General features: G+C 52.0%; 1 long non-coding RNA gene across 1 annotated transcript; it reads left to right on the top strand.

The window, feature by feature from the left end:
* The first annotated feature begins 243 nt into the window (after positions 1-243).
* Positions 244-9666, top strand: LOC138837692 (uncharacterized). Its single transcript, XR_011375411.1, has 4 exons — positions 244-518; positions 8109-8330; positions 8964-9154; positions 9390-9666. It is a non-coding gene; the product is annotated as an uncharacterized lncRNA (long non-coding RNA).
* Positions 9667-24319: the final 14653 nt, after the last annotated feature.

Here is a 24319-nt window from a genome sequence, read left to right as displayed (position 1 = left end):
ATGAGAACAGCTTGAACATGACCCCAAATCCATCCGTTGGTTTTATTTTTCCCAGTCAGGGTCGAATTCTGCTCTGAGAACAAGAGTGATAGCATCGTTCGGGATCAAAGACGCCCGTAGACGTACATTCAGGGTTGAAAAGGAAGTACACGCAGGCCATTTCACAAGGCTTCCGCGTGGAGTCCCTCCCGCCGGCTTCCCAGATTTTTCCATAGCAATGTTCAAGATGTAGTTTCTTCCAGATGGAACCATCTCGATATCCTATTTGTTTTGCCACTGACTGCCAGTGCCTATGACCAAACTGTTTCTCTGAGTGCTATCCTCCATCTCCAACACCCTGACAAGTTAGCCCCACCTTGGCTATCAAATCTCAAGTGTAAAACTCAAAGCAGATCGTGGGTGAGTCTCAGGATCTTTTCTGCGATGCCGTCAGGAAACTGCTTCTTGCCGTGTTTTCCAACTATCTCCATGCATCTGGCCTCCTTTGGTGAACTTAGCTATTGGATCCAACTTAGGGTGTAAGTTTGTGGTTTATGGGGTGGTGGTGCGGGGGAAGAATGTGCATCTAATTTCTTTCATTTCAAAAGTGGGGGGAAGAGGAAGCAAGCAGAGGTCAAAGTAGAAGCCATGGGGCTGGGGAATTTATGTACCAAGTTGTTCTCACCCAATATCATCTTGTTGTTGTAGTACTTTTACATGAGTCATTTTCCTGCAAAATTCTGAATATCTAACCAGGCTAAGGATTAGAAGGAAGGTGGTAGAGTGTGGAGTAGGCTACTTGGAATCATTCATTTATTCATTCATTCATTTCTTCTCTTGGTAAACACCTAACTAAGCACCCACTGTAGACCAGGACATGGCTTAGGGTCTGTCTAGGGCTAAAATCAGTGGTGAACAGCACATAATGCTTATTCCTCCATAGAGGCCAGACAGCTAAACAAGTGATTGCCATCCGCTCAAATGTGACGGTAGGGGAGCCAGGAGAAGAGGTTCTGATACTTTGGTAGTTGCTAAGCAACAGGAGGCTTTCTTTGGGGGGGGAACTCTAATGTCTTGTTATCTGTTCTACAGGAACAACCATGGGTCATAAATGGGAGCCACTGCAGGTCAAGTTAGTGAAACATTCAAAAAGTGTAATCTTTTACTTTTTGCATGGAATTTGAACTCAGAATCTCATGTTTGCTAGGCAGGAGCTCTACCACTTAACTCATGCCTCTCAGCCTTTTTTGCTTGCTTTTGGATAGGGTTTTATGTTTTTTGCCTAGGGCCGGCCTCAGGCTGTGAGTCTTCTACTTAGGTTTCTACGTAGCTGGGATTATAGGAGTACACCACCAAGTCTGGCTTGTTTGTTGCCTGAGCTACTCTTGCTACCTGATCACACCCTCTCCACACACACACACACACACACACACACACACACACACACACACACACACACACACACACACACACACACACACACACACACACACACACACACACACACACCTGAATAGGTAGGTTACAAGCATTTGAAAAAAGGCTTAATTGCAAGCATTTTAGTATTCAGAACATAGATTGGTTGGTTCACTTAGTTTGTACGTGAAGATGAAGATAAGATGAAGAAATCAAGACTTGGGGCGTGATGGGTATTGATTAGCCTTGAGTCCAGAAGTATCGTGGAGCTGCAGAAATCTGGGAGACTTCCAAAACCTGCCTGAGAAAAATCTCACACTAATTTGGTGCGCCCTGAATGCTGACTTCCCCCCATCAGACGGATGGAAAACTACTGCAGACTCACAGCGCGGGAACATCGGCCCTTCTGAGGGGTTGGGGGAGCACATCTACACAAGTCAAGTTTGAGACCATGGATTTTTTTTTTCTCCCCTACGTTCTCTCTACCCTGAAAAAGAAATCAAAAGACCCATTTTCTAATAATAGGCTTTCTTCTGTGATTTCTGGATTCAAAGTAGACAAGAAATGAGAGAGATATGAATGATTCAGAGCCTCAAGTACAGGCCTTGGGCTTGTGGTTTGGGGTGGATTTAACAGCTGTCGACTTAGACCTCAGCCTGAAGCCAACCCCAAATCCTGCATGCACTTTGGCAAGACCCCAAGTGCAATTTATCTAAAAACCCCGAAGAGGACTCCTCTCCTGCTGCCAGCTGGGACCCCAGGGATGGAAAGGTTGAGAAGGGGCCTGAGCTTCTAGATCTTTCCGTGGCTACTATGCAAACCAACAAAAAAAAAAGTGAGATGGTCCAGTGCCTTCATTTTTCCCTTTGAAGCTTTCTGCGCATAGACCAAACAAACAAAAGACAGACCTGACTCACTTGAGATGGATGTAAAAGCTTTAAATCCAAACATTGAAATATGGGGCAACCCCCCCCCCAAAATAAAACAACAACAAAAAAACTCAACTGCAAACGATATCATCTACATGGCAGATGATTGAACTACTTACCACTCTACCAACCCGTAAAAATGTGGCCAGCATCATGTAAAGTTAGACAAATAAAAGGCAGAGGCTTGGATGAATGCAACCATCCACAGAAAATAAATGGTGCATGGAGAAAAGGAAAAAAAAAAAAAAGAAAAAGAACATCCTCACCGGTCACCGCATATGTTTTTGGAAAGAGTTTCTGGATTGCTTCTGATGATTATGAAGGAACAAGTTGATGAATTCTGGTGCACAGCCATGTTTCCCGTGCAAATATCCCAAGAAGGCCCTTTCTCCAACAGCCCACAGGAACTGCCAGAGTAGTAACCCCGGAAGTGGTACGGATCGGGAAGAACTTCCGGTTTGAGCCTGAATGACACAGGAAAGACCTTCTGGTCTGGCCTGACTTGAATGACACAGAAAGGACATAACTCATTCATCTGTACGCTCCGTGTTTCCAGAACGCATCACACAGAAGGCATTCCCTTCAGGCAGGACATCCATTGGGAATCTGGAAATGATCTGATGGTCTCCCACTGTGGAAGACGCACCCAGGCGTCTTGGTAATGGGTGCCTCTGGGAAATGTGGCATGAACTCATTGGAGCCCAACTTTTCCCACTTTTTTGGAGGGAGGAGGTGTGTGTGAGGTGACCCGTAGTTCTTTCTTTCTTAGATACCTATTACATTCCCATGGGACTAGAATTGGGGACAGTAATGTTGGAAAGACTAAGCTTCGCAAAGACTTGCAAACTTGCATTTCAAACTCAGACTATCTTGTCAGGAAGTTCAAGGTCATTCATGTCAAGGACTGGCAAGAAGAGCCCCAATTAGGGGACCCTGGATCCACCAGCCCCCAGCCAGCCACACAGAGGCTGCAAAAACCTGAGTCTAGCTGAGAGCAGTAGATCGCAGCTCCAACTCAAAGCTCCAGATTACAAAGCTCTCTCCCATGAGTAAATGCTGGGTTGTCAGTACTTTGTCCTACAGCAAAAGTTAACTCTGAAGTAGGGATCATGTTGAATTTAATAACTCATACATTAAAAAAATGTAAATGCTCTGCAAGTTTAGGACTTTATTATGACACAAGATTAAGTGGAGATAAACATTACAAGTGTCATCCTTGTGTTTGTCAATCAAGATGAGATGGAGGAATTAGTCTAAACACAGCAAGGGCAACTGGCCCTATTTGTGCTTTTTTGTTTGTTTTGTCTTTTGGGGCTGGTCCTGGGGCTGGAACTCAGGGTCTGGGTGCTATCCCTGAGTTTTTGTTTTTGTTTTTTAACTCAAGACTAGGCCTCTACCACTTGAGCCAACAGCTCCACATCTGGCTTTTGGGTGGCTAACTGGAGATGAGCATCCCAGGGACTTTCCTTCCCCAGGTTGGCTGTGGACCATAATCCTCAGATCTCAGCCTCTTGAGTAGCTAGGATGACAGGCGTGAGCCACTGGCGCCTGGCTACACCCCTCCCCACAACCCCATAATCAAGCCTGTTCCTTACTTACTACCTAAAGGGCTACCTTGTCCGTTCTCACCTACTTCCACATGAGTTCCTGCAAAAGCAAACATCTCTTCTCCCAAGATGGTTAAATTCGCTTGGTCGTTTTGTGGATTGGGGAAAGGAGCAAGAACAGATGAAGGAAGGGGGGGTGGGGGGGGAACGGGGTAGACTTGGGGACTGGAGTGGGAGAAGAGACTTTCTAGACACGAGGGAAACAGGAACAGGCCAGCCCACTGCAGAAAGCACGGGCAGGAAGGGGATATGTGGAAAGCAGAGGAACTTGAGAACAAACAAGCTGCTGATGAAGTTGATTCTGCACATAGCCCTGCCATCTTGTTAAAAAAAAAAAAAAAGTTTTATTTGTTCCATTCCCCCCCCCCCTTTTTTTTTTTTTTGGTATGAGGGGCCTGGGAGGGAACTATTAAAGGAACAGACCCAGGACCAATGTGGGACCTGCGTCTGCAGGCCTGTTTGCAGGCCTGGCCTCTCTCTGGCCCCACGCCCCCCCCCTTTTTTTTTTTTACAAGGGCCAACTGAGTTGCAAGGTTAAAGCCAGAGGGGACCAATTGGTGTTGTGGAGCTTTTTTTACAAAGTGCAAAGGATCAAAGTAATTAGCAAAGGGCGAGAGACCAGGCCTGTGAAAGAAAGAAGCCAGCCACCCAGCCTGGGCACGCAGGGCTCTCTCTAGTCCCAGGCCGCTATTAGGGCCTCCCAGGTCACAGAGAACAAGCCAGGGGGGCCAGGGACCTGGGGACCAGAGCCAGGGCTGGGTGGGATCTTTTGCCGATAGACAGGAAGTGAGCCTAGAAGGAGCCAACTCCAGGCCTGAAGAGGTTTGGGGGAATCTCCAGGGAAGACCCCACTCACAACCTCAGCAAGAAGTCATTCTGAGAGGTGTAGCATTTCCTTTCTTGTCCCAGGTAGAGGCTCCAGACCCAGCCTTGAAGGCCAAGAAGAGAGAACAGGAACTTAGAAACACACAGTGACTTCGTTAGTGTCCCATAGACCGCACTTCCATTACAGTACTACCCAGTAAACAAAGTATCTCTTCTCCTTTCCCTGCCTTCTTCCCTCCTTCTCTCCCTCCCTCTCTCCCTCCCTGCCTTCTTCCTTCGCTCCCCCTTCCCTTTGACTCTACCTACTCTTTCGGATTCTAACAACAAGCCTGGGTTGGTACTCTTGAGAGGTGGCGGCAGAATTATGATCCCTAGGTGCGTCAGGCCTGTGAATACCTTCCCTTCCCTGACAAAAAGGGACGTTGTATTTTCAGGTCCTTAGAATGGAGAGATTGTTCTAGATGATCCAGGTGGGAGCTATCTCATCACCTGAGTTCTGGTCCGCAGAGAACCAGAAGCGGCACCATGTGCTGCTGCGAGTCTGGGGGAACATGGGTCAGAGCACCAGAGCAAAGGTATCCCGCAGCTGAGAAGCCGCAGGGAAACGAGCCCTCGCCGCCCTCAGAGCCCTGCATCCTCCAGCTCTGCCAACACCTGAGTGAGCAAGGAAATCATTCTCCCCGGGGGGATGTGGGAAGGAGCGGAGCCAAGACTCCTGGCCTGTGATCTGTAATGTGATATGTTGTTATAAATGGCTAAATTTGTGGTAATTAACACTCCCTCCATTAAAGAAGGGAGAGACACAGAGACAGAGAGACACAGAGAGAGACAGAGAGCGCCCAGCTCAGGGCCACCACACTCAGTGAACGACTTGTAAACAATTATAGGGGTTTTCCTGACATTCATTTGTAGATTTTCATCTCTACTGGTAGCAAATGGGAATGGTTTATTGCTTATGGGAAGGATTCCCATTTTCTTCTTTTGGGGAGAGGTATACTTTGGGGGCAAGAAAAATAAATTGTTAAAAAAAACTTACAAGTAAACAGTATAAGGCTTATGAATTGATACATGAAATGTCTAAATTTTAGTAAATATCGACCTAGAGTTTTCTAGAAGACCACCTACCCCCTTCCTTGTTTAGAAAGCACACAGGGAACTCTGCGCGGGCTTTGCATACATGATACACTGGGGCCAATGAGAGGCAGGGCAGACATTTGCATACACACAGAAGGGCCAATGAGAGGCAGGGTATACATTTGTGTATGTTATAGACACACAGAAGGACCAATGAGAAGCAGGGCAAGGTGGCCTTGTGGTCTTTCATTGGATGTAATGAGTGATTGATCATCTCTCAGCTGACCTGTGGTGTTTGAACGATTCTATAAAACAGGAAGAGTTTGGAGTAGACATCCAGAGAGCTGGACAGCCAGGCAGGTAACAGCTGGACATGGGAACCAAAGAGAAAGGGCTGGCAATCTTGGCTCTGCCGCTTCAAAATGGTAGACTGGGTTGGCTGGGCTGTGGGAGGGAGCCCTCGCTGGGCCCAGTGATGCGAAGCAAAGTGTCATTTGTAAAGACAGCGGTACCCAAAACCATGTCCGTATGGCTCTTCCCAGCTACTCAGCCAGCAGCCAGCCCACACGCTGCTTGCTTGGGGGCATCGGAATACTGTCCCTGCGTGTGCCCTGGGCAAGGCTGGGCAGATACTCTGCAGCCACACCAGGCCCTGGCTGGCCTCCCTGGCCCCGATGTGCATTACAAAGCAGAGGGTGGGGGGGAATCCTGGGAGGCTGGGTGGCCCCTTCTGTCTGCAGGATTCTGTCTGGCTTGATTCAGGGTTTGGGCTCAAGAGAGAGAATGCCAGGCTGGGAACAGAGCAACACGGGGCTTTCCCAGCCCTGGGCAGTGGCCGCTGGGGCACACAGGCAGAGGGAAGGAGGGCAGACAGAGGGCGGACCTCTCTACTTCTGCTTGAAAGAAAAAAAAATGTGGCCATGGGAAATCAGAGATTTCGTTCACCTTTGCCAGTTTCTGGCTCGTCTACTTTCCAGCTGTGTGAAGCTGTGTTGAAGCATTCCTTCTCTTCCTTTTTTGTTTGTTAAATTTTATTTCCTGTGTGACTCGGTTTCCTAATCCATACAATAAAGATCATAGCCACCGTGATTATCTAGTCGTTCTATCAGATTATTTAGCATGGGGTGAGACCAGTGCCCGGTAGATGGGGGGTACAGCTGCCCTGTGTCTTTTGGTTCTACTTTGTTGCCTGAGAGCTGGGTTCTCCTACCATACCTAACGACATCGTTCACCCCAGCACAATGTCTTGCCCAACACAGCGATGTAGCAAGGCTCTGCTGGAAAGCTGTTTGGATCAGCTCGCAGGAGGACCGGCATGCGGACTCTGCGCCCTCAGAAAAACCAGCGGACGGGTGGATGTGTGGGAGGAGAAGAAAATAGCTGGCATCTGTGGACTTGAAGTCAGACTCAGAAAAGAACTTCCCTCGAGAACAAAGAAACCACAGATTGTTTCCCTGCCTGGCACGCAAGAGACATCCTACTTTTTGCTAGAACTTTCCGAGCAAGTTTATGCATTCTCCAGTACCCGTAATTCTAAGCATGCTGAGAGATGAATGGGTGGTACCAAAAAGGGGGAAGGCTTTGTGAAGTTGGAGGTAAAAGCAGACAGCCTTTGCTGCTTTCCATGATTTTTCTTTACAGCCCTATCTGCCTTTCAGAGTTCACGTCTCTGCCAGGGACTCTATTTTGGGATTTGTGGGAATGGGGCTGGTTTCGGCAAATAGGAGGCTCTAGAAATCTCAGCCAGCCAGTCCCCCCTGGGCCTCTCACCCCACTCCGAGGGCTGGGGAGAGCCCACGAGGCTGCCTCGGGGCCCTGTGGCCCATATGTGCTCACGGGAGGACACCAGGCCCTTCCCCAGCCAGCTCCTGCAGCTGGACCAGTCCAGGCCCTGCCAACGGAAGCCAGGCCTGCAATGCAAAGCTGGGCTGTGATGAAAAGGGACGCAGGTTCCCGCCATTCTCCCAGGGCCTCTGTGCCCAGGGAAGTGGCAGGTGGTACTTCTAACCCTCAGGGAGAAACAAGACTGTGGACAAATCCTGAAAGGCAATGTGTGTGTGTGTGTGTGTGTGTGTGTGTGTGTATGGTGCAGCATGCATTCGATGATATATAATACAATAGACATAGTACAATAAAAGCGCATATGCCTTAATTATATATATATATATCTATATCATATGGAAAAATCACCTATAATGTATACAAACATTCATACATGAACCCACCACCCAGATAGAGCCACTATAATCTATTACGAAGTTTTTTTTTTTTCCTCCAGTCTCATCCTATTCCAACAGACATCCCCAAAGGTAAACTCCTGGGACACAAACGGCATCAGTATTAGTCACCACTGAATGCATGGCACCAAGCAACACAGAAATAGAGTTGTACGTGGATATGCATAGACGCAAGGCACTATCACGAGTAGATGCAGAATGACAATGTACAGAAATAGTATCATGGTATGAATTACGGAATGTCGGACATCTTTCAGTTCTCGGTGAGTAAAGGTATCCAAGTGGGAGGTCCTCAAACTGATGGATGCTCAATAGTAGTAGAAGCTCGTTGTAGGACCGTGGAAAGTGCTGGGTTCTGTCATATGTTATTATCTCGGTTATGGAAAAAACCTCCACTTCCCCGTTCCCCCCCCCGGCCCCCCGAGTCTGCAGATCAAAGTTCTGCTCTCTTGTGAGCTCTCGAGCAGAGTTTGCTTCTTGCATCATGTGTTTGATTCTTCCTTTTTTCGGGGGGGGGTGTGCAAACTAGAAATAGTTTAACCATCAGCCATCATTGAGTATTTGTATCACTGGAGGTCTGTTGCAAACAGAAGTACAGGACACATACTTTCAAGCCTAAGTTGAATACACTTTTCTCTGTGTGAGTGAAGAGGACTTAGCGGGTCAAAGTGTTTACAGGCTGATGCCTTTTTTATTGATTAATTGATTGATTGATTAGTTGGCTGGTTGGTTGGTTGACGCAGGGCCTCCTGCATGCTACTTCCTGCCACATTAGCCACGCCCCCTCTCAGTCCTTTGGCTTTTAGTTTGGTTTGTTTTCCTAGACAATGTCTTGCTAACTTTGCCCAAGCCTCCAATGCTTGATCCTCCTGCCTCTGCCTCTTGAGTCACTACAGGCTGCCGTACCATCAGGCTCGCTGATAGCTTTTGCCACCCAAGTGCTCCTGTTATGGAAGGCACACAACTAGATGTTGAATGGACATCTCCTAGGGCAGCGTCTGGCTGCCGCTTCACAGCAAAGCCTGGCACGAAACAAGAGAAGAAGACGGAGTCCCAACATCCTACCGAAGACCACGCCTTACAGATGGTGAGTGGACAGTCAGTCTCTGAGAAGGGCGGTCCTGTCCTGGCACCTGCTCTTACAGGAAGGCCACACCCCCCAGACTCCAGGTGAGGTGACTTGGCTCCTACCACCATCCATCAACAAGGCCTCCCGAGAAGTGAATAGCCCCAGTGTGTGAGCATTGATTGCTGGGACGCTGGATCAGCTCAGATGATTTACATCCAATTCCCCATCAATGGTACATCATTGATCTCCACAGGCCCTGAAATATTTACTAGGGACAGCGGGCCTGGAAGGTGTTCGTCCAGGATGAGTGTGCATGAGAGTGACTCATGGATGGAAGATTCCGGAAATCACTGAGGCCTGAAGACAAAGATCCCGGAAAGCAGCTCAGGGTGAAGCAAGGAGATTCTGGAGCTACAGCATGAGCCCTGGGGGTGCCGTCCACCTCGGCGTGACCATTTCCCCCTGGCCAATCTACCTCCTCCTCCACCTCACACCTCACTGTGTCCCTTCTTGTTGATTCAGGCATATTTACATGCAATAAACGCCTGCAATTTCAAGTGTCCCCATCGGGTGGACTTTGGTCCTGGGCTCCTGGTTATAAAGCCATCATGAGGTAGATAAGGTCCGGCAGCCCCTTTGCCCCCCCCCGTACCCCCCACGAAGAGCTCCCCTTCCCCGGCGCCTGCCTCCGGACTACACTGATCTGTTTGCCAATACGCACAGGTTCCAAGTCCGTGGGATCATCTAGAGTACCTGCAGGGCTCTCCCCTTGGGCTTGGCCTGCTCGGGTGGGCATCTGGGCTGTGAGTCTGGCGTGGAGAGAGATGCTGGAGCTTGTGTGCCCCACAGCTCCCAGGGAAGGAGCATCTGGTCTGATCGCAGGGCCTGAGCGAGGGAGAATGGGCTAGGCCCAGCCCCAGCCCCAGCCCCAGCCCCAGCCCCAGCCCCAGCCTCAGCCCCAGTCCCCTCCCAGCCCCAGCCCCAGCCTCAGCCCCAGTCCCCTCCCAGCCCCAGCCCCAGCCCAGCCTCAGCAAGGACGGGAATGGAGCAGCAACCACACAGAATGCAGCCACCTCCCTCCATGCCAGGAGGGTCTGGCTGGCTTGGTGTGGGAGAAGAGCCAGGGCCGCTGTACCAGGCCAGCAGACACAGGCTCTTCCCACGAGACGCCAGCCAGCCCCAGAGAGAACTTGTCCCCCCCCACCTCCACTGTCACACGCCGGGAGCAGAGCCGGGATTTGAACCCCGGTCTGATGACCCACTCTTCGCACTTCACTTTCTGCCTTGTGTCCCGGGCTTCCAAGAACTGCACGGCCCCTGCCGCACCCCTGGTCTCGCTGCACCCCAGTGTTCCCGGTCTCCTATGGGAAGAAGGACGAGCCAGCTGACCTCAGGGTCCCCCCCACAGGACAAGTGCCCTCAGAATCCAGGCGAAGGACAAAAAGTTTCATTCACCCTCCCAGAAGCCACGGCTGCCCCGGGCCCAGCCGCCTCTCCAGCATAGTTGTCTGCCCTGGAAAGGGCAAGGCCAGGTCCTGAGGGCGGGCAGTGCAAGATCTTCTATAGACCATGGAGATTCACACACACACACACACACACACACACACACACACACACACACACACACACACACACACACACACACAATGCAGCCACTTTCAAGAATAAACATGCCCGCCAGACACAGCTGGCTCATGCCAGTCATCCTAGCTACTTAGAAGGCTGAGATCTGAGGATCATGGTTCAAAGCCAGTCTGGACAGGAAATGCTGTGAGACTCTTATCTCCAATGAACCATCAGAAAACCCAGAAAGCCGGAGGTGGCGCTGTGGCTCAAAGTGGTAACGCGCTTGCCTTGAGTGAAAAAGCCCAGACACAACACCCAGGCCCCGAGTTCAAGCCCCATGACTGACAAAAGTAAATACACACATTCCCCATATCCCTAGCTCCATCCCTTACACTTATTTGTTAGATTGGCACTTTACCACATGAGCCATACCTCCAGCCCTGTTTTTGCTGGTTCATTTGGAGGTAGTCTCGTGGACTTTTCTACCTGAGCTGACTTCTGCTCTTGGCCTCCAGAGTAGCCAGGGATGACAGGCTAGAGCCACCTGCGTGGACATGGCTTCTATATCTATCTTGCACTGGTTTGTTTATCTGGGTTTCTAGACACGCAGAGTTTTAAGTGACAATTCTAAGTCGCTTGTCAGATGGGGTTGAAGTCAACTTACTCTGCTAGAAGCAGTCTACAACTGACTATCTGTCACTTCACAATGTTTATTTTTCAATTTCTGCCAAATAGGGGGCTATAGGAAGGGGCGAACCTCTCTCCTTTTGGTTTATAATCAGCACGCCTTTGATTAAGACCCAGGACAGACATATTCATCAGTTCTTTATATTTCCTTTGGTGGTGACATGACTGTTTTGATCTTTGTTCCATATTTAAAACCTGGTTTATGTAGCATCCAGGCTCTGGAAAACCAGAATGCTTGTTAAAGCCAGAGCCTTTCTTACCTCTCCAGGCTGAGCAAGCAGCCCAGATTCTTGCTCTTCTATCACTTATCTGATTAAAGGTACCACTTACTTCCAGATGCTTAGAGCTGGGGCTAGGAGCCATTCATAAAACTCATATTGAACGATTGGCTTTCGCAAAGTTTGCCTTAATGTTTCTGCATGGTATTGATCTGCTGGGGCAGGGGAGAACTATAAAAATTGACACCAGAATAAACTTTGAAAGACGGCTCTCACTCGGCTACAGGGGGATCAATGCAAATCCACCAGAGTAGCATAGAGAACGTGGGGGTGGGGGGAGAAGAGACCTTTCCCCGTTCCCCCCCTCCACCGCCCGCCCCCCCCCCCCCCCTGCTCCATTATCAGGTCTTCACTTCCCTAGTGAGACTCTCTGAGTCTTTCCTGGCTGTGTTTGGGCATCGATGCAGAAGCGGTGGCATTCGGGATAAGTTGAGGTTGGGACAAAGTTCACGCAGACAGGAAAGACTCATGGGCACCGGAGAGACGTCCACTGCTCCTTCTGTGTCTCTTTCTCCCATGTGGAGTTAGCTGTGCTGACAGAGCTCGCTGGGCTGGGCGGGGGCCGAGAATAAGTGCGCACTGAGTTCTTCCTCCATCCCGGTGTTTGGGCTGGGTTCTCTGCAAAGACTCCAGAAGCCGTGTAGAGTCCGCTCAAATCATAACCAGCCAACAGCTTCCTCACTGAAGTGACTCCACTTCCAGATTCTTCATGTCTCCCAGCATCCCGCAGAGCGTTTGGCCCTATGATGCTGGATGGTGAGCGTGAGCCTGGGCAAGCGTTGGCGGTGACGTGCGTCCACGCTAAGCGCACGCTTACCGTCCCAGGATGGCCAACCTCTGGTAAGAAAAGTGAGGACGGAGGCTCAGAGAGGCTCAGCAGCTTTCCTGCGACCACATGGCTCACACGTGAGAGGATTTGAACTCGAGTCCCTACAAGGCCCTAGAGCACACACTGTTCATTATAAACCACAACTCAGGGGCAAGGGAGAGGAGCAGAGCAGAACTCCACCCACAGAGCTCTGCGCGTGGCCCGTCTGCAGCACGGAGGGATGATGCCCGGCATCCCCAGCGGTACCCTGAGATGACTGCCCGTGGCCATTCTGAGATCATGGCCTCCAGGTGACCGGTGACAGCGAGAACCACCCAGCCAGAGCTGGGAGGTAGATCTGGATGGCTGGGTGTGGCGCGGGGGCCGGAGGGAGGTGGACATGGAGAGCAAGGGGAGACATCCTATGGGAGGTCATCACTACGGGGACCCGGCCAGGGGCCCGTGAGCAGCACTTAGCATGCTTGGTGCAAAAGACAGAGGAACAGACAGGCAGCAGGAAGGCCTGGGGAGGGGGTTGAGCAATGTGAGCCATGGCAGGACCACGCTGAGGGCCCAGGAGAGGATTCCCAACCCTTCTAGAAGCAGGGACTCTTGGTGGAGTAGATAGGCATCCATGGACAGCCCACCCTCCCCGCCGGGCAATCTCCATGGCAGATGACCTCTTGCTGGGACAGATCTCAAAACGGGTCTCGCAGGAGAGTCACCAGGGAGCCTCTGTAGAAAGAGCCGGGGACAGCAGGGCTACCCTGGACTTCCTTGCCTACGTAAGTTAGCAGCACCCATTAGTCACCTAGTGTATACATGCTCCGTTCCCAGGCACCTGGTCCTTCAGTCCCACGGCTTAGAGAGGACCCCGGAGATCCAGAGGCCCGCACCCAGCTGGAGGCCAGCAGTAGAGACGGAGCCTGCCTGGTGCGGGGACACGTGTGGAGCTCTAGCCAAGACGGAGCGAGCGAGAAGAGCCGGAACTTCCTTCACAATACACCTGGGCCCCCGGGCCAAGCACGGCGAAGAGGAGTTCGTTCGGCTTTTGAAATATGGGATGGAGAGGAGGAGACCCGGGGAAAGCTGGGGAGTCAGCAAGGGTGGGCAGACACCAGGAAGGATCTTCCGAGGTGCCCACGGCGGCCAAGGGAGGCATTTATGATCCCTGTCTCTCACACCAGAAAATTTATGATGGCTTCCAGTCGTACCGTTCAAAGCCAACGCGGCATCAGACGCGACCAGCAACCCTCGCTGCCTTCTCCTCTTTTATTTTCGTGTTTTATTTAGTTATCTATTTCTGCCTTTCCTCCGGGCAGGGGAGGGTGGGGGGAGATGCCCTTGGGGTTCTTTGCAGTCCTCACAAATCCTCTTGTTGGGCTGGGGCAATGTGGGGGGGGGCTGGGAGAGCAGGTACCAGCTCCTGCTGGGGGTGGGGGGAGGGGGTGGGCTGAAAGTCCCTCCCACCCTCTCCATAAATAACCTCCCTCCCTCCCTCTCTCCCTTGCCAGCTAGCAAACCACTCTAGATTTGGGGAGGAATAGTAATTTCCCTCTTCTCCCTGTGGGCATAGCTGTGGGTGTGTGTATGTGCGTGAGCGTGTTTAATTGAATGCATTTTTTTTTCTCTCTCTAACCTTGTTAAAAGTAAAGCACTTAGGGTCCTACCCTGCAGTTCTAAAAACTCTTTTGAAGGGATTACCTACCGCGCCCTGGCTGCATCCTGGAGCCAGGGAAGAGGTGCTGTAGCTTTCAAGTTTACCTTGGACCCCAGAGAATGAAGAGGCAGGGATTCTTCTGGAATTCCTGGGGCCAGAGGAGTGGTGTGGCTCAGGTGGTTAGGGGTGCTTGCTGACCAAGTGAAAGGCCCTGACTTCAATCCATCTTGACCCCCCCCAAAAAAGGCAAAAGGGAAGCAGAAATGTCTACCCACCCATGGCAGAGATGGTGTCGGCCTCTTCTTTGATGTCTGAGTCACTTTGCTGAGGTTCAGAATCTCAGGTGTGTGTGTGTGTGTGTGTGTGTGTGTGTGTGTGTGTGTGTGTGGTGACTCTCCCCCGTGCAGGGTGGCGTGTTCTAATCCAGGTGTGTCATGAAGAGGTGTGGCAGCGGTGAGGCCTGCTTTCCTCTCATCTGCTTCTAGCTCGGAGCCCCCCACAAATGGAGACCCACGTCTGTGTTCAATGCATCAGCCAGAGAGCTGGGATTTGGGGGAACACAGGCAGCCATCTCTTCATGAAAGGCTGCCCAGCAATGTACGGTCATCTGTAATCTCTAACACATGCAGTGGGCTGGGCTCCTCCGTCAGGACCTGTCTGTGTTGAGCGCCTCGTGTGCACCAACGCCCGGCAGCCCAGCGGCCGGGGAGGTAGACATTGAGAGGACCAGGGTTTGAGCTCAGCCTAGGCCAAACGAGCACAAACCCAATGCAGCGAGGCAAGGAGCTTCACGCCTGGAATCCCAGCCACACCAAGGCAGAGGTGGGGTGGGGGGGTCCTCACGGGGGAGGGATGGGAGACCTTACTTGACAAACTAGAGCCCCAAATGCATTCAGTGCAGGGCTCCAGTGGCTCAGCACTGAGCCAGCCAGTGTGAAACTGAGGTCAGACATCAGTCCTGGACCAAAGAGAGGGAGAGGGAGGGAGAGGAGGGGAGAGGAATGGGAGAGGAAGGGGAGAGGAGGGGAAGAGGAGGGAAAGGGGAAGAGGAGGGAAAGGGGAAGAGGAGGGAAAGGGAAAGAGGAGGGAAAGGGGAAGAAGAGGGAGAGGAAGGGGAAGGAGAGAGGAGGAGAAAGGAAGAAGAGGGGAAGGGAAGGGGAGGGGGAGGGGAAGAGGAGGGAGAGGAAGGGGAAGGGGAGAGGAGAGGAAAGGAAGAAGAGAAGAAGGGAAGGGAAGAGGAGAGGGAGAGGAGGGGAAGGGGAGAGGGAGGGGAGAGCAGAGCAGAGGGGAAGCAGGAGGTTGGCCTCTGGAGCAATGTGCCTTGTGCTTGTCTCCTGTCTCTACCTCCCTCCTCTCTCGCAGGACTTTCTAGCACAGGACGGGTCGGGTCTGCCACCAGCTCTGGGTCAGGGTAGAGCTGGGGTGTCACCCGTGTGGACACCCCCCCCCCCGGGCTGGGGAGCTGTGGGGTGGGGTGGGGCAGGGCAGGGCGGCTGCATGGAGGGGGGAGGGAGCCCCGGGGAGGGCCCCCGGGCTGGAACCGCACCCCTGAGCCTGGGCCCTGCCCTGGAGCCTGCAGAACAGCTGGGCAGCCGCGTGAGTCACGGAGCTGGTCCCGCGGCTGCTGTGTGGAGCTCAGCAAACCCCAGCTCGGCACCCTCAGTGAGCAGATGGCGGAGCCTGCAGGGACGGGGCGAAAGGCTGAGTCACCGCGGCGGCCTCCCCTCCCTGAGTCCTGGGACACTACCCTCTATTTTGAGCCCTTGGCAAGCGCGGCCCAGGCTGGCTTCCCACCCGCCGGCCCCGGCGCTGGTGCAGCTGCCCAGCCACGGTGCCACAGAGCCCCAGAAGCCGGGGCACACACAGGCTGCACCCCCAACTGGGCTCCATTCCCCAGAATGTGCACTGCCACACACCGATGGTGAACACACCTGACACACCACCCGGAGGGACCGGCAGAGAACAAATAAGAAAGCTGCCATCATTACACGGTGGATAGAATAGGAAATACTTCACTGGTTCAACAGATTCCCCTCCCTCCCCTCCCCTCCTCTATTCTCCCCTCCCTTCCCTTCTTTTCCCCTCCCCTCCTCTCTCTTCCCCTCCCCTCCTCTCCCTTCCCTTCTTCTCCCCTCCCCTCCTCTCTCCTCCCCTCCTCTCCCTTCCCTTCTTCTCCCCTCCCCTCCTCTCTCCTCCTCTCCTCTCCCCTCCCTTCCCCTGCTTTCCCTTTCCTTCCCTTCCTTTCCTTTCCCTCCTCTCTCTCCCTCCTTCTTTCTTCCCTCCCTTCCTTCCCTCCCTGTCTCCGTCCTTCCCTCAAGCTGTGGCTACATCCATAGAGTGCTAGCCTGGAGCAACCACCACAACAAAGAGCCCAGAGACAATGCCCAGGCCTCAAGTTCAAGCCCCAGGACTAACACAGAAAAACAAAAACAACCCCCCCCACAAACCCAGACCCCCCCTCCCCCAGGTTAGGTGCCTGAGTCACCCCACAGCAAGGCCCCGGGAGTTAGTTTTAAGCCAGAACTTTCTGTTTGCAGATGGCTGTCTGTGTAGCCAAGCTCCATCTCTGGGCCTCAGGCGAAGAGAAGAGCTAGCTTCATGGCTTTGCCTAGAGTATGAACTGAAATAAAGAGGATATGGCCTCCGCTTAGCGCCCAGCGCGCTATCCGAATTAAACACAACTACGAATCACCTTGAGAACGCCGGGCTGCATCTGAACGTATCCCTTGGTGAACGGCAGATCCCGGTGTCTGCTCCCCCTGAGCTGCTCTGTGCAGTGTGGATGTCAAAGTCCCCCACCCCAGGAGCTCACCTCCTCCAACACCCAGGCCCCCCATCTGCCTCCGGGGAGCAGGCCCCGCTGCACGCTCAATAAATACTGATTCTTTCCAAGGCCACCTCTCCCTGTATGGCCGCAGAGCCTCTCACTCCGAGTGCTCTTCAAGAAAAGAACGCTGTACTGCAATAAGCTCCAGCCACGTGGCAAGTCCTAAACCCCATCTTGGAGATGTGTGAATGCCCCCTGTGGTGTCCAAGGCTCTGAGAAGCTCTGTAGGCAAAGACAGCTGGACACGCTCAGATGCCGAAGAAGAGCCCCTGACAATGTGACACGCTCCTGGAAGTTTTAGGTTTTGGTTTTCTCGCCCAGTTATTCCCGAGTGGAAGGCTTTAGGGCCATGCTAATACCACACAAGTATTCCCTCCCCCCGGCTTTCATTCTAGTGGACAGACCCTGTCCATCTCCCTGGTCCGCCATTGCTGCAAAGCCCACCCCGGTCTCTTCTGCTGCCGTCCCTCTGCTCCACTCACCTCTGGACTTGGTGGCTCACGCAATTTTTGAATCTCCCTGACCCTTGCTCGGTCATTCCCAAGGCTCTGCTTCTCTCTGTAAACACAAACCCCGTCTCTTCTTTGTGGGAGTTGTTCGGCGGGCTCAGACCCCATCCCATCTCTTCACTCACTTTCGCCGCTGCTCCCTGACTTCCTGTCTTCTCCCCACCTTTCCCAAACCTCACCGGGGAAGAGAGGCTCAGGCGGAGGCCCGTTTCCTCTTCCAGGCCTAGGCTGGGTGTTTATTATAGGTCACCCTGTGGCCCAGCCACACATCTCCTGATCCTAAGCTCTGGTCCCTTCTCCCACACTGCACACCGGAGTCTCTCTGCTCCCCTGCTGGAGAACCCAGGAAGGAAGTTTCTAGAACCCTTCCTGATTGATGGGGAGGAAAGTAAAGCGTATCCGTGCAGAATTCTTTCCATCTCTGCTAAGGGGCATGGGGCAGAGGGGCTTTGTGTGTGTGTGTGTGTGTGTGTGTGTGTGTGTGTGTGTGTGTGTGTGTGTGTGCACATGTGCATGCATGTATATATATGTGGTGGGGGGAGGAGGATTCTGATTTCAAAGAGAGCCAGGGCACAGCTTCTTCCTTTAGTCCCAGCTCTCCCTGGGATAACAGAGCTGCCCCCTCCCTGCCCCGCAAGCCTCCAGTCTCCTCTTGCTGGGGCCGGTGGTGGGTGGGAATCAAGTTTGTTTGGTTGGCTTTGTTTGAATGTGTGTCTTTGGGTCCTCCATGCGTCCTCCTCCTCCTCCTTCCTGAACAGCAGCTTGGAAGTTCCAGCCTTTGGAGGACTGACTGGCTGGCAACCTACCAGGAAATATTTGGAGGTTGAGGTTCATCGCCTGGCTCTGAGGGAAGGGAAAAGCCCAGTGTGTGTGCGTGTGTGTGTGTGTGTGTGTGTGTGTGTGTGTGCACACGTGTGCATGTGCGTGTGCGTGTGTGTGTGTGTGTGTGTGTGTGTGTGCGTGTGTGTGTGTGTATCACCTCTGCCCTCTGGTACCCAGGGAGAGCTCCCTGACGACCCTCTCCCAAAAGGAGGCAGGCAGAGGGCCGGGCTGAGAAAAGCCTTTCTGCTTAGAGCAGGTTTTGTAGGCCAAGGATAATCAATAGAAATTCATTTTTAATAGCTCCTTTCTTGTGAGCAGCGCTAGGATGCAGCTTGGAGAAGGCAGGGACACGAGGCAGGTTTTTGGACGGAGTGTGCCAGTCACCAGCCAGCGTCCAGAGCGTGTCCGTGTGTCTGTGCTGAAACACAATGCTGTTGATGGCTCCCTCTTGTATAAAACCCGCGGGGCTCCCAAACCCCGGAGAAGAGAGGCCCAGCTGACACACAGGGCATAGAAAGCCAGCACAGCTTGGCCAGTGTCTAAAATTTCCCCCCTTCTCCTTGTTTGTTTTATTCATTTATGACTGTGACCTTGCCTTCCCGTCCGGGTCTTTCCGGATCTTATCATCGCCATAAGATTTGCTGTTCCCTGTGCCTAGAATATGTCTGCTTCACATTTCCTCCATCTCTTAGGAGGGCTCCAGACTATTCATGTTACTTTAGAATAGCTTAGTAGCAAACACCACTAAACAGCACAAAGGATATATTGGCAAGTCAAGATACAGATGGGTGTCAAGCAAGGCTTGATCCAGCAGTCCCAACAAGGTGACAGAGGACCCAACTTTCCTCTTTTTTTTTCTTCCCTCAGCCAGGCAAAGTTTCCTCCTGCAGAAGGGTGTACCACCAGTCAAAACTCTGGCAAGTAAGCATACAGAGCCAGCCAGCTGCTCCTCTATGTAGCCCTAATGCAGCAGGCCCTCTCTGCTCTGATTGGTTGAGCTCAGGTTCCATCTGCTCGTGATTGGCTAGTTTGAATAGGGTAAAATGTATTTACATAAAGGTGACTTTGAAATAAGATTAACAGGGCTCAAGCAATCCCCAAATATACAGGCACCATTTCTTGAACAGTCAGAGGCGTGTGGTAATTCCCTCTTGAAAAGGAAATCAGCTGAAGACCAGACCTGATATCCCAAACTCCTTCCTTATCTCAAAGCAGTTCCTCTTTGCCTTAACAAGAGCTCGGACACCAGGCCAAAGTAGGAGCTTTGAAGCCACACATTTCGGTAGAGAAGACAGTTTTCCTCTCTTATTTTCTGTTCTTTTCACCCAAGTCTTTAAATGTTAGTCTCCATGTGAATTAGTGTCATGGCACACAGTTAAAGCCTTTGTTCCGATTAGCTTCATTGCTTTGGACTCGGGTCGAGAGCAGGCTGCCTGTCTCCACCTGAGCAAGGTACCAGGTATGTGGGGAAAGGGAGTCTGGGTGCCTGAACTGAGGTCCACCTCCTGGCAGGATGGCTAATTCTCACTCCACAGTGATGACCGAAGATCTGGAGACAGTCTGAAAATGGCGTTACCTGTGGACCGTACCGCTGGGCTCCCCATGGTTACCCACCTACCTGTTCCACAACCAGCGTACCTGCTCTCTGCACCACCTGTGACAGGAGCAGGGAAAAGCCCGCAAGCAACAGGTGACCGAGAATGAATGAGACGCCCGCACATGCCAGTACGTTTGGATCCTCAGAACTCAGAACGTCTCATGCAAAAGCCCAGAGCCAAGATGGGTTTACAAAGGATGTGGATGAATTGGGCTGGCAGAGGAAAAGTGAGGGAGAGAGGGTGAGGGTGATACATTCCCCCCCTCGCTGTCCAGAACCTCCTATGAGTGAAGAAAGAAATAGGAAGGATTGGAGGCCTGAGGGAAATGTTAAGCCCTTCCCAGCTGTTAATGGAGGTGATAGACAGGAAGTGGGAGGGGGTGGACTGGAAGAGGGAGGTGGAGGGGTAGACTGGAAGAGAAAGGTAGAACTCTGTCCTCAGAGGGAGAGGCATGGGGTTGTAAATAAATCGACAGGGCAGGGGATTGACATGGTTTCATCTATGTGTGCATGCCCGTGTACGTGTATTTTTGCATGCATTTTAAACTATATGCACTGGGGAGTTTCTTTCCCCTCAAAATTTGATCATGAGAGTTTTCAAATAGAGAAAAGTGAGAAGAATCAACAAACAGCTGCAGAGGCTACTACCCAGATGATCCAGCACACACACACACACACACACACACACACACACACACACACACACACACACACACACACACACACACACACACACACACACACACAGAGGTTCTTCTACACATCCCTCTTGTGTTAGTCAGCTTTCTGTTACAGGAAAAACAAGTGGAAAGGTTTATTTCTGGCTCATGGATTCAATCCTTGAGTTCAAGCACAGGAACTACGAGTTTGATCAATAGCTTGGCTTGGCTCCACTGCTTCTAGGCTCTTGGCAAGGCAGAAACAGCAGAGTTGTTCACCTCATGGTGGACAGGATGCAGAGAGCGAGAGAGACAGCAAGGGGCTAGGGACGAGACTCAGGCCCTCGACGGTCCCACCTCCAACTTCCTTCCAGCAGTTCCCAGCTCCCAAACTTCCACGACCTCCCAATAGGTCACGGAAACAAAGATGCTCAAGCAAGAGGACAGAGTGCCCCCATCGACTCATAGGCCCTCGACTTGGATTCCTGCTCTGTGACACTGGACTCTGCAGACCTCTGAGGAGAGGTGAGCCGTGGGGTGACTCGGCCCTTGGTCCTGCAGCCAGCCTGAGAGCATCCCAGCCTCGGCTGGATGAGCAGGGCTCTGAGTCATATGTCAGCACACACGAACTTCCCGAGCAAAATGAAGCAAACCCTGGGAATGGTCATCCAGGAAGTTTAGAGAAGCGGGGAAATGGAGGTGGGGTGATGGCGTGGGACCAGGCTTGAGGTTCAGATTCTGATGTCTTCAAGCTTGGCCACATAACCCACACCGACCACAGTATCCCTTGATTATTCATTTGTGTATATTTGGGGCAATCTGCCATGCCCGTTTTCTCTGACGTGAGCGAGATTCCTGGGGGTGTGTGGGGGGGACTCTCCTTGGGACCCCTGGGACTTTGAGACAGAGAGCACATCAAAGGTCTCTTAGCAATGAATTAAGTCACTTAGTACATCATCTGCCATGAATGTATGATTAAGGAGAGACTTCCTAGGATTCCAGTCAATGAACAAAGATCAGCTAATTGGAAAGAAAAGCAATTAGTTAATTCTTCAATTAGTATTCTCCTTCCCTAACAACCTGGGGCGGGGGTGGGGAGTTCTACAAGGGAGGGAAGGGGTGAGGTTTTTCTCATCAGGGGGGATGACCCCCGAAGCCAATGATACAGAAAGCCACGTTCAGATTTCTGCAGCCACACAGGCCCAACTGGATGTTAAGAGTTTTCAATCATCGACATGTAAATTCTTACATACACGTGGGAGGGGTCGGAGGGAAGAAAGCCCAGGAAGAAGTTTCATTGGCTTTCTTCCCAACCTGGCTGTGGAATGTCATTTGGCTAATGGACTTCGTGTGGTTCATTAAATTAATGGGCATTAAAGTGATCTCTAAAACAATGGAAAATTTTTCCAGAGGGCTAACTACTCTTGGAATGAGTCCGCCGAGCTAAACTCCATTGGTTCCATCTGATAGGAGTGAGGTGTGGGGAGAGACTGATTTATTTTTTTTCTTTTAATCATAGTCCTGGAGATGCTTTGGACTTTTGAGATATTCCTTGGATGTTTAGGTGTAGACGGCTCTTAGCAGAATGATTTACTTTTATGTTAGAAGCGGGTCTGCAGGCGGGCGCTGGTGACTCACACCTGTCATTCTAGCTACTGAGGAGGAGGCTGAGATCTGAGGAGCGGAGTTCGAAGCCAGCCTGAGCAGGCAATCCGTGAGACTCTTATCTCCAATGAACCACCAGAAAACCAGAAGTGGAGCTGTGGCTCAAAGTGGCAGAGCAAAAGAGCTCAGTGGCAGCACCCAGGCCCCACGTTCAAGCCCCATGACCAACCCCCCAAAATTAAAAAGTGGGCTTACATCCCATACTCGTTGGTGCCTACAAAGAGGCCAGATGGCCAGATAGAAGGAAAACAACTGGCAAAGGAAATCGCGTTCTGTGCTCAGCACTTTGCCATTTACACGCCCAATGGTAGAGAGGATATTGCTGGCAATGGCACTGGTTTGCTGGGCCACTTCCCCAAAGTCGTGTGCTACGGATGACCCTGTACTCAAACTCATGTGTAGTGAACACTGGAGTCCATACTTTCCTTCCCTCCCTCCCTCCCTCCCTCCCCCTTCCTTCCTTCCTTATTTCCTTCCTTCCTTCCTTCTTTCCTTCCTTCCCTCCTTCTTTTCTTCCTTCCACTTTTTCTTTCCTTCTTCCTTCCTTTCTCTCTCTTTCTCTTTCTCTTTTTCTTTCCCTCTTCCTTCCTTTCTTTCTCTTTCTTTCTCTTCCTTCCTTCCCTTTCTTCCTTCCTTCCTTCCTTCCTTCCTTCCTTTCCTTCTTCCTTCCTTTCTCTCTCACTTTCTCTCTCTCTCTCTCTTTCTCTCTTTCTTTCTTGGTACTGGATTTGAACTCAAGGCTGTGAGATCAGCAGGCAGATGCTCTCCCACTTGAGTTACCCTTAGCACATTTTTGTTTATCTTTCAGATAGGGACAGATGCTTTTGCTTGGGAACACCCTTGGCCAGTGACTCTCCAACCTCCGAACCCTCTCCAACCTCCAAACCCTTGTGTAACTGGGATTATGTACCCCTATTCCCGACTGACCTCCAACCACAGTCCTCCAGGTCTCTGCCTCCCAGTGAGCTGGGATTAACGGTGTGCGCCACCGTGTCTGGCTGAAGTCTGCATCCATGATGAAACTTTGCAGGTAAAATGAGGCGGTGAAATCTGGGGGGGGGGGCGTTGTCTGCAGATCCCTGCCAGGAAGCTCTTCCCACCACTCACACGCACCCCACACTCCAGCGTCATCGTAGGAATCACCGTGGCTCAGCAGTGCTGGCGCAGGGGGTGGCAGCTGCGTGGAGACCCGTTTCAGGAGTGAGGGCCTCTTGGGCCCTTCATCCTGTCAGGTCTGCTAAGGATGGGGACAGCGTTCGAAAGGCCTTGGTCATTACAAAGTAGGAGCCTAGGAAGAGCTGGCGCACGTGGACCTATTGAAGATACCTCCTGCTACAGAAAGCTTCGCGTGAGGTGCCCAGAGGATCTCCAATCCAAGGATGGAGTCCGAATCTTACCACCAAACAAGTAAATCAACGACCAGAGCACAGACACGTGACACCAGAGCCTCACAGAATGACCCCCGAGTCCCGTGGTGGAGGGCGGCAGCCCGCGGGGGTCCACGGAAGCCACACGGAGCCTGCAGCAAAATGAGGAGAGGGCCGGAGGGGGAGTCCCGCTGGGGGGAGGAAGTGGCTGGGCAGGAAGCCCACACGCGCGTGCGTGCCCCTCCACCCCACCCCCACCCCAGACTGGCCAGGCTGGAGTTGGGAGGGGAGGGATGAGGAGAGAGGAGGAGACGCCGCTCAGCAAGAAGCTGGAGTGGATTGCCAAGGGATTCTCTCCTGGAAAATGAGCCCAATGTTACCTGACTCCCCTGTTCGGATGTACCTCTGGCTGCCCGTGGAAAACGGATTAGAGGAATCGGGAGGGCCCAGGCTCTGTATAAACCACCACAACACAACACAAGGAAAGAGACGTTGATTTTTACTGAACCAAAAGGATCCGCTATTGAAACTGGGGCTTCCTGAAGGAGACAAGGCCGAGGAGGCAGCAAGCAAGAGGCTGAGCATGAATCCCAGGTGCCTGCGTGGACAACTGCTCTTCGCCGAAAACACAGGAAAACCCTCCGATGACTGCAGTGATCTAGATCGTTGCAATTGCATTTTTTTTTGCTTGATTGTCAAATTACTAACCCGGAGCATATTGCAAGGAGCCACAATCGT

The sequence above is a fragment of the Dipodomys merriami genome, unplaced genomic scaffold (genome assembly GCF_024711535.1).
Source record: "Dipodomys merriami isolate MVZ:Mamm:240054 unplaced genomic scaffold, mDipMer1.0.p SCAF_274, whole genome shotgun sequence".
NCBI lineage: Eukaryota > Metazoa > Chordata > Mammalia > Rodentia > Heteromyidae > Dipodomys > Dipodomys merriami.
The sequence above is the reverse complement of the archived record's forward strand: the minus strand, read 5'-3'. Positions and strand labels throughout refer to the sequence as shown.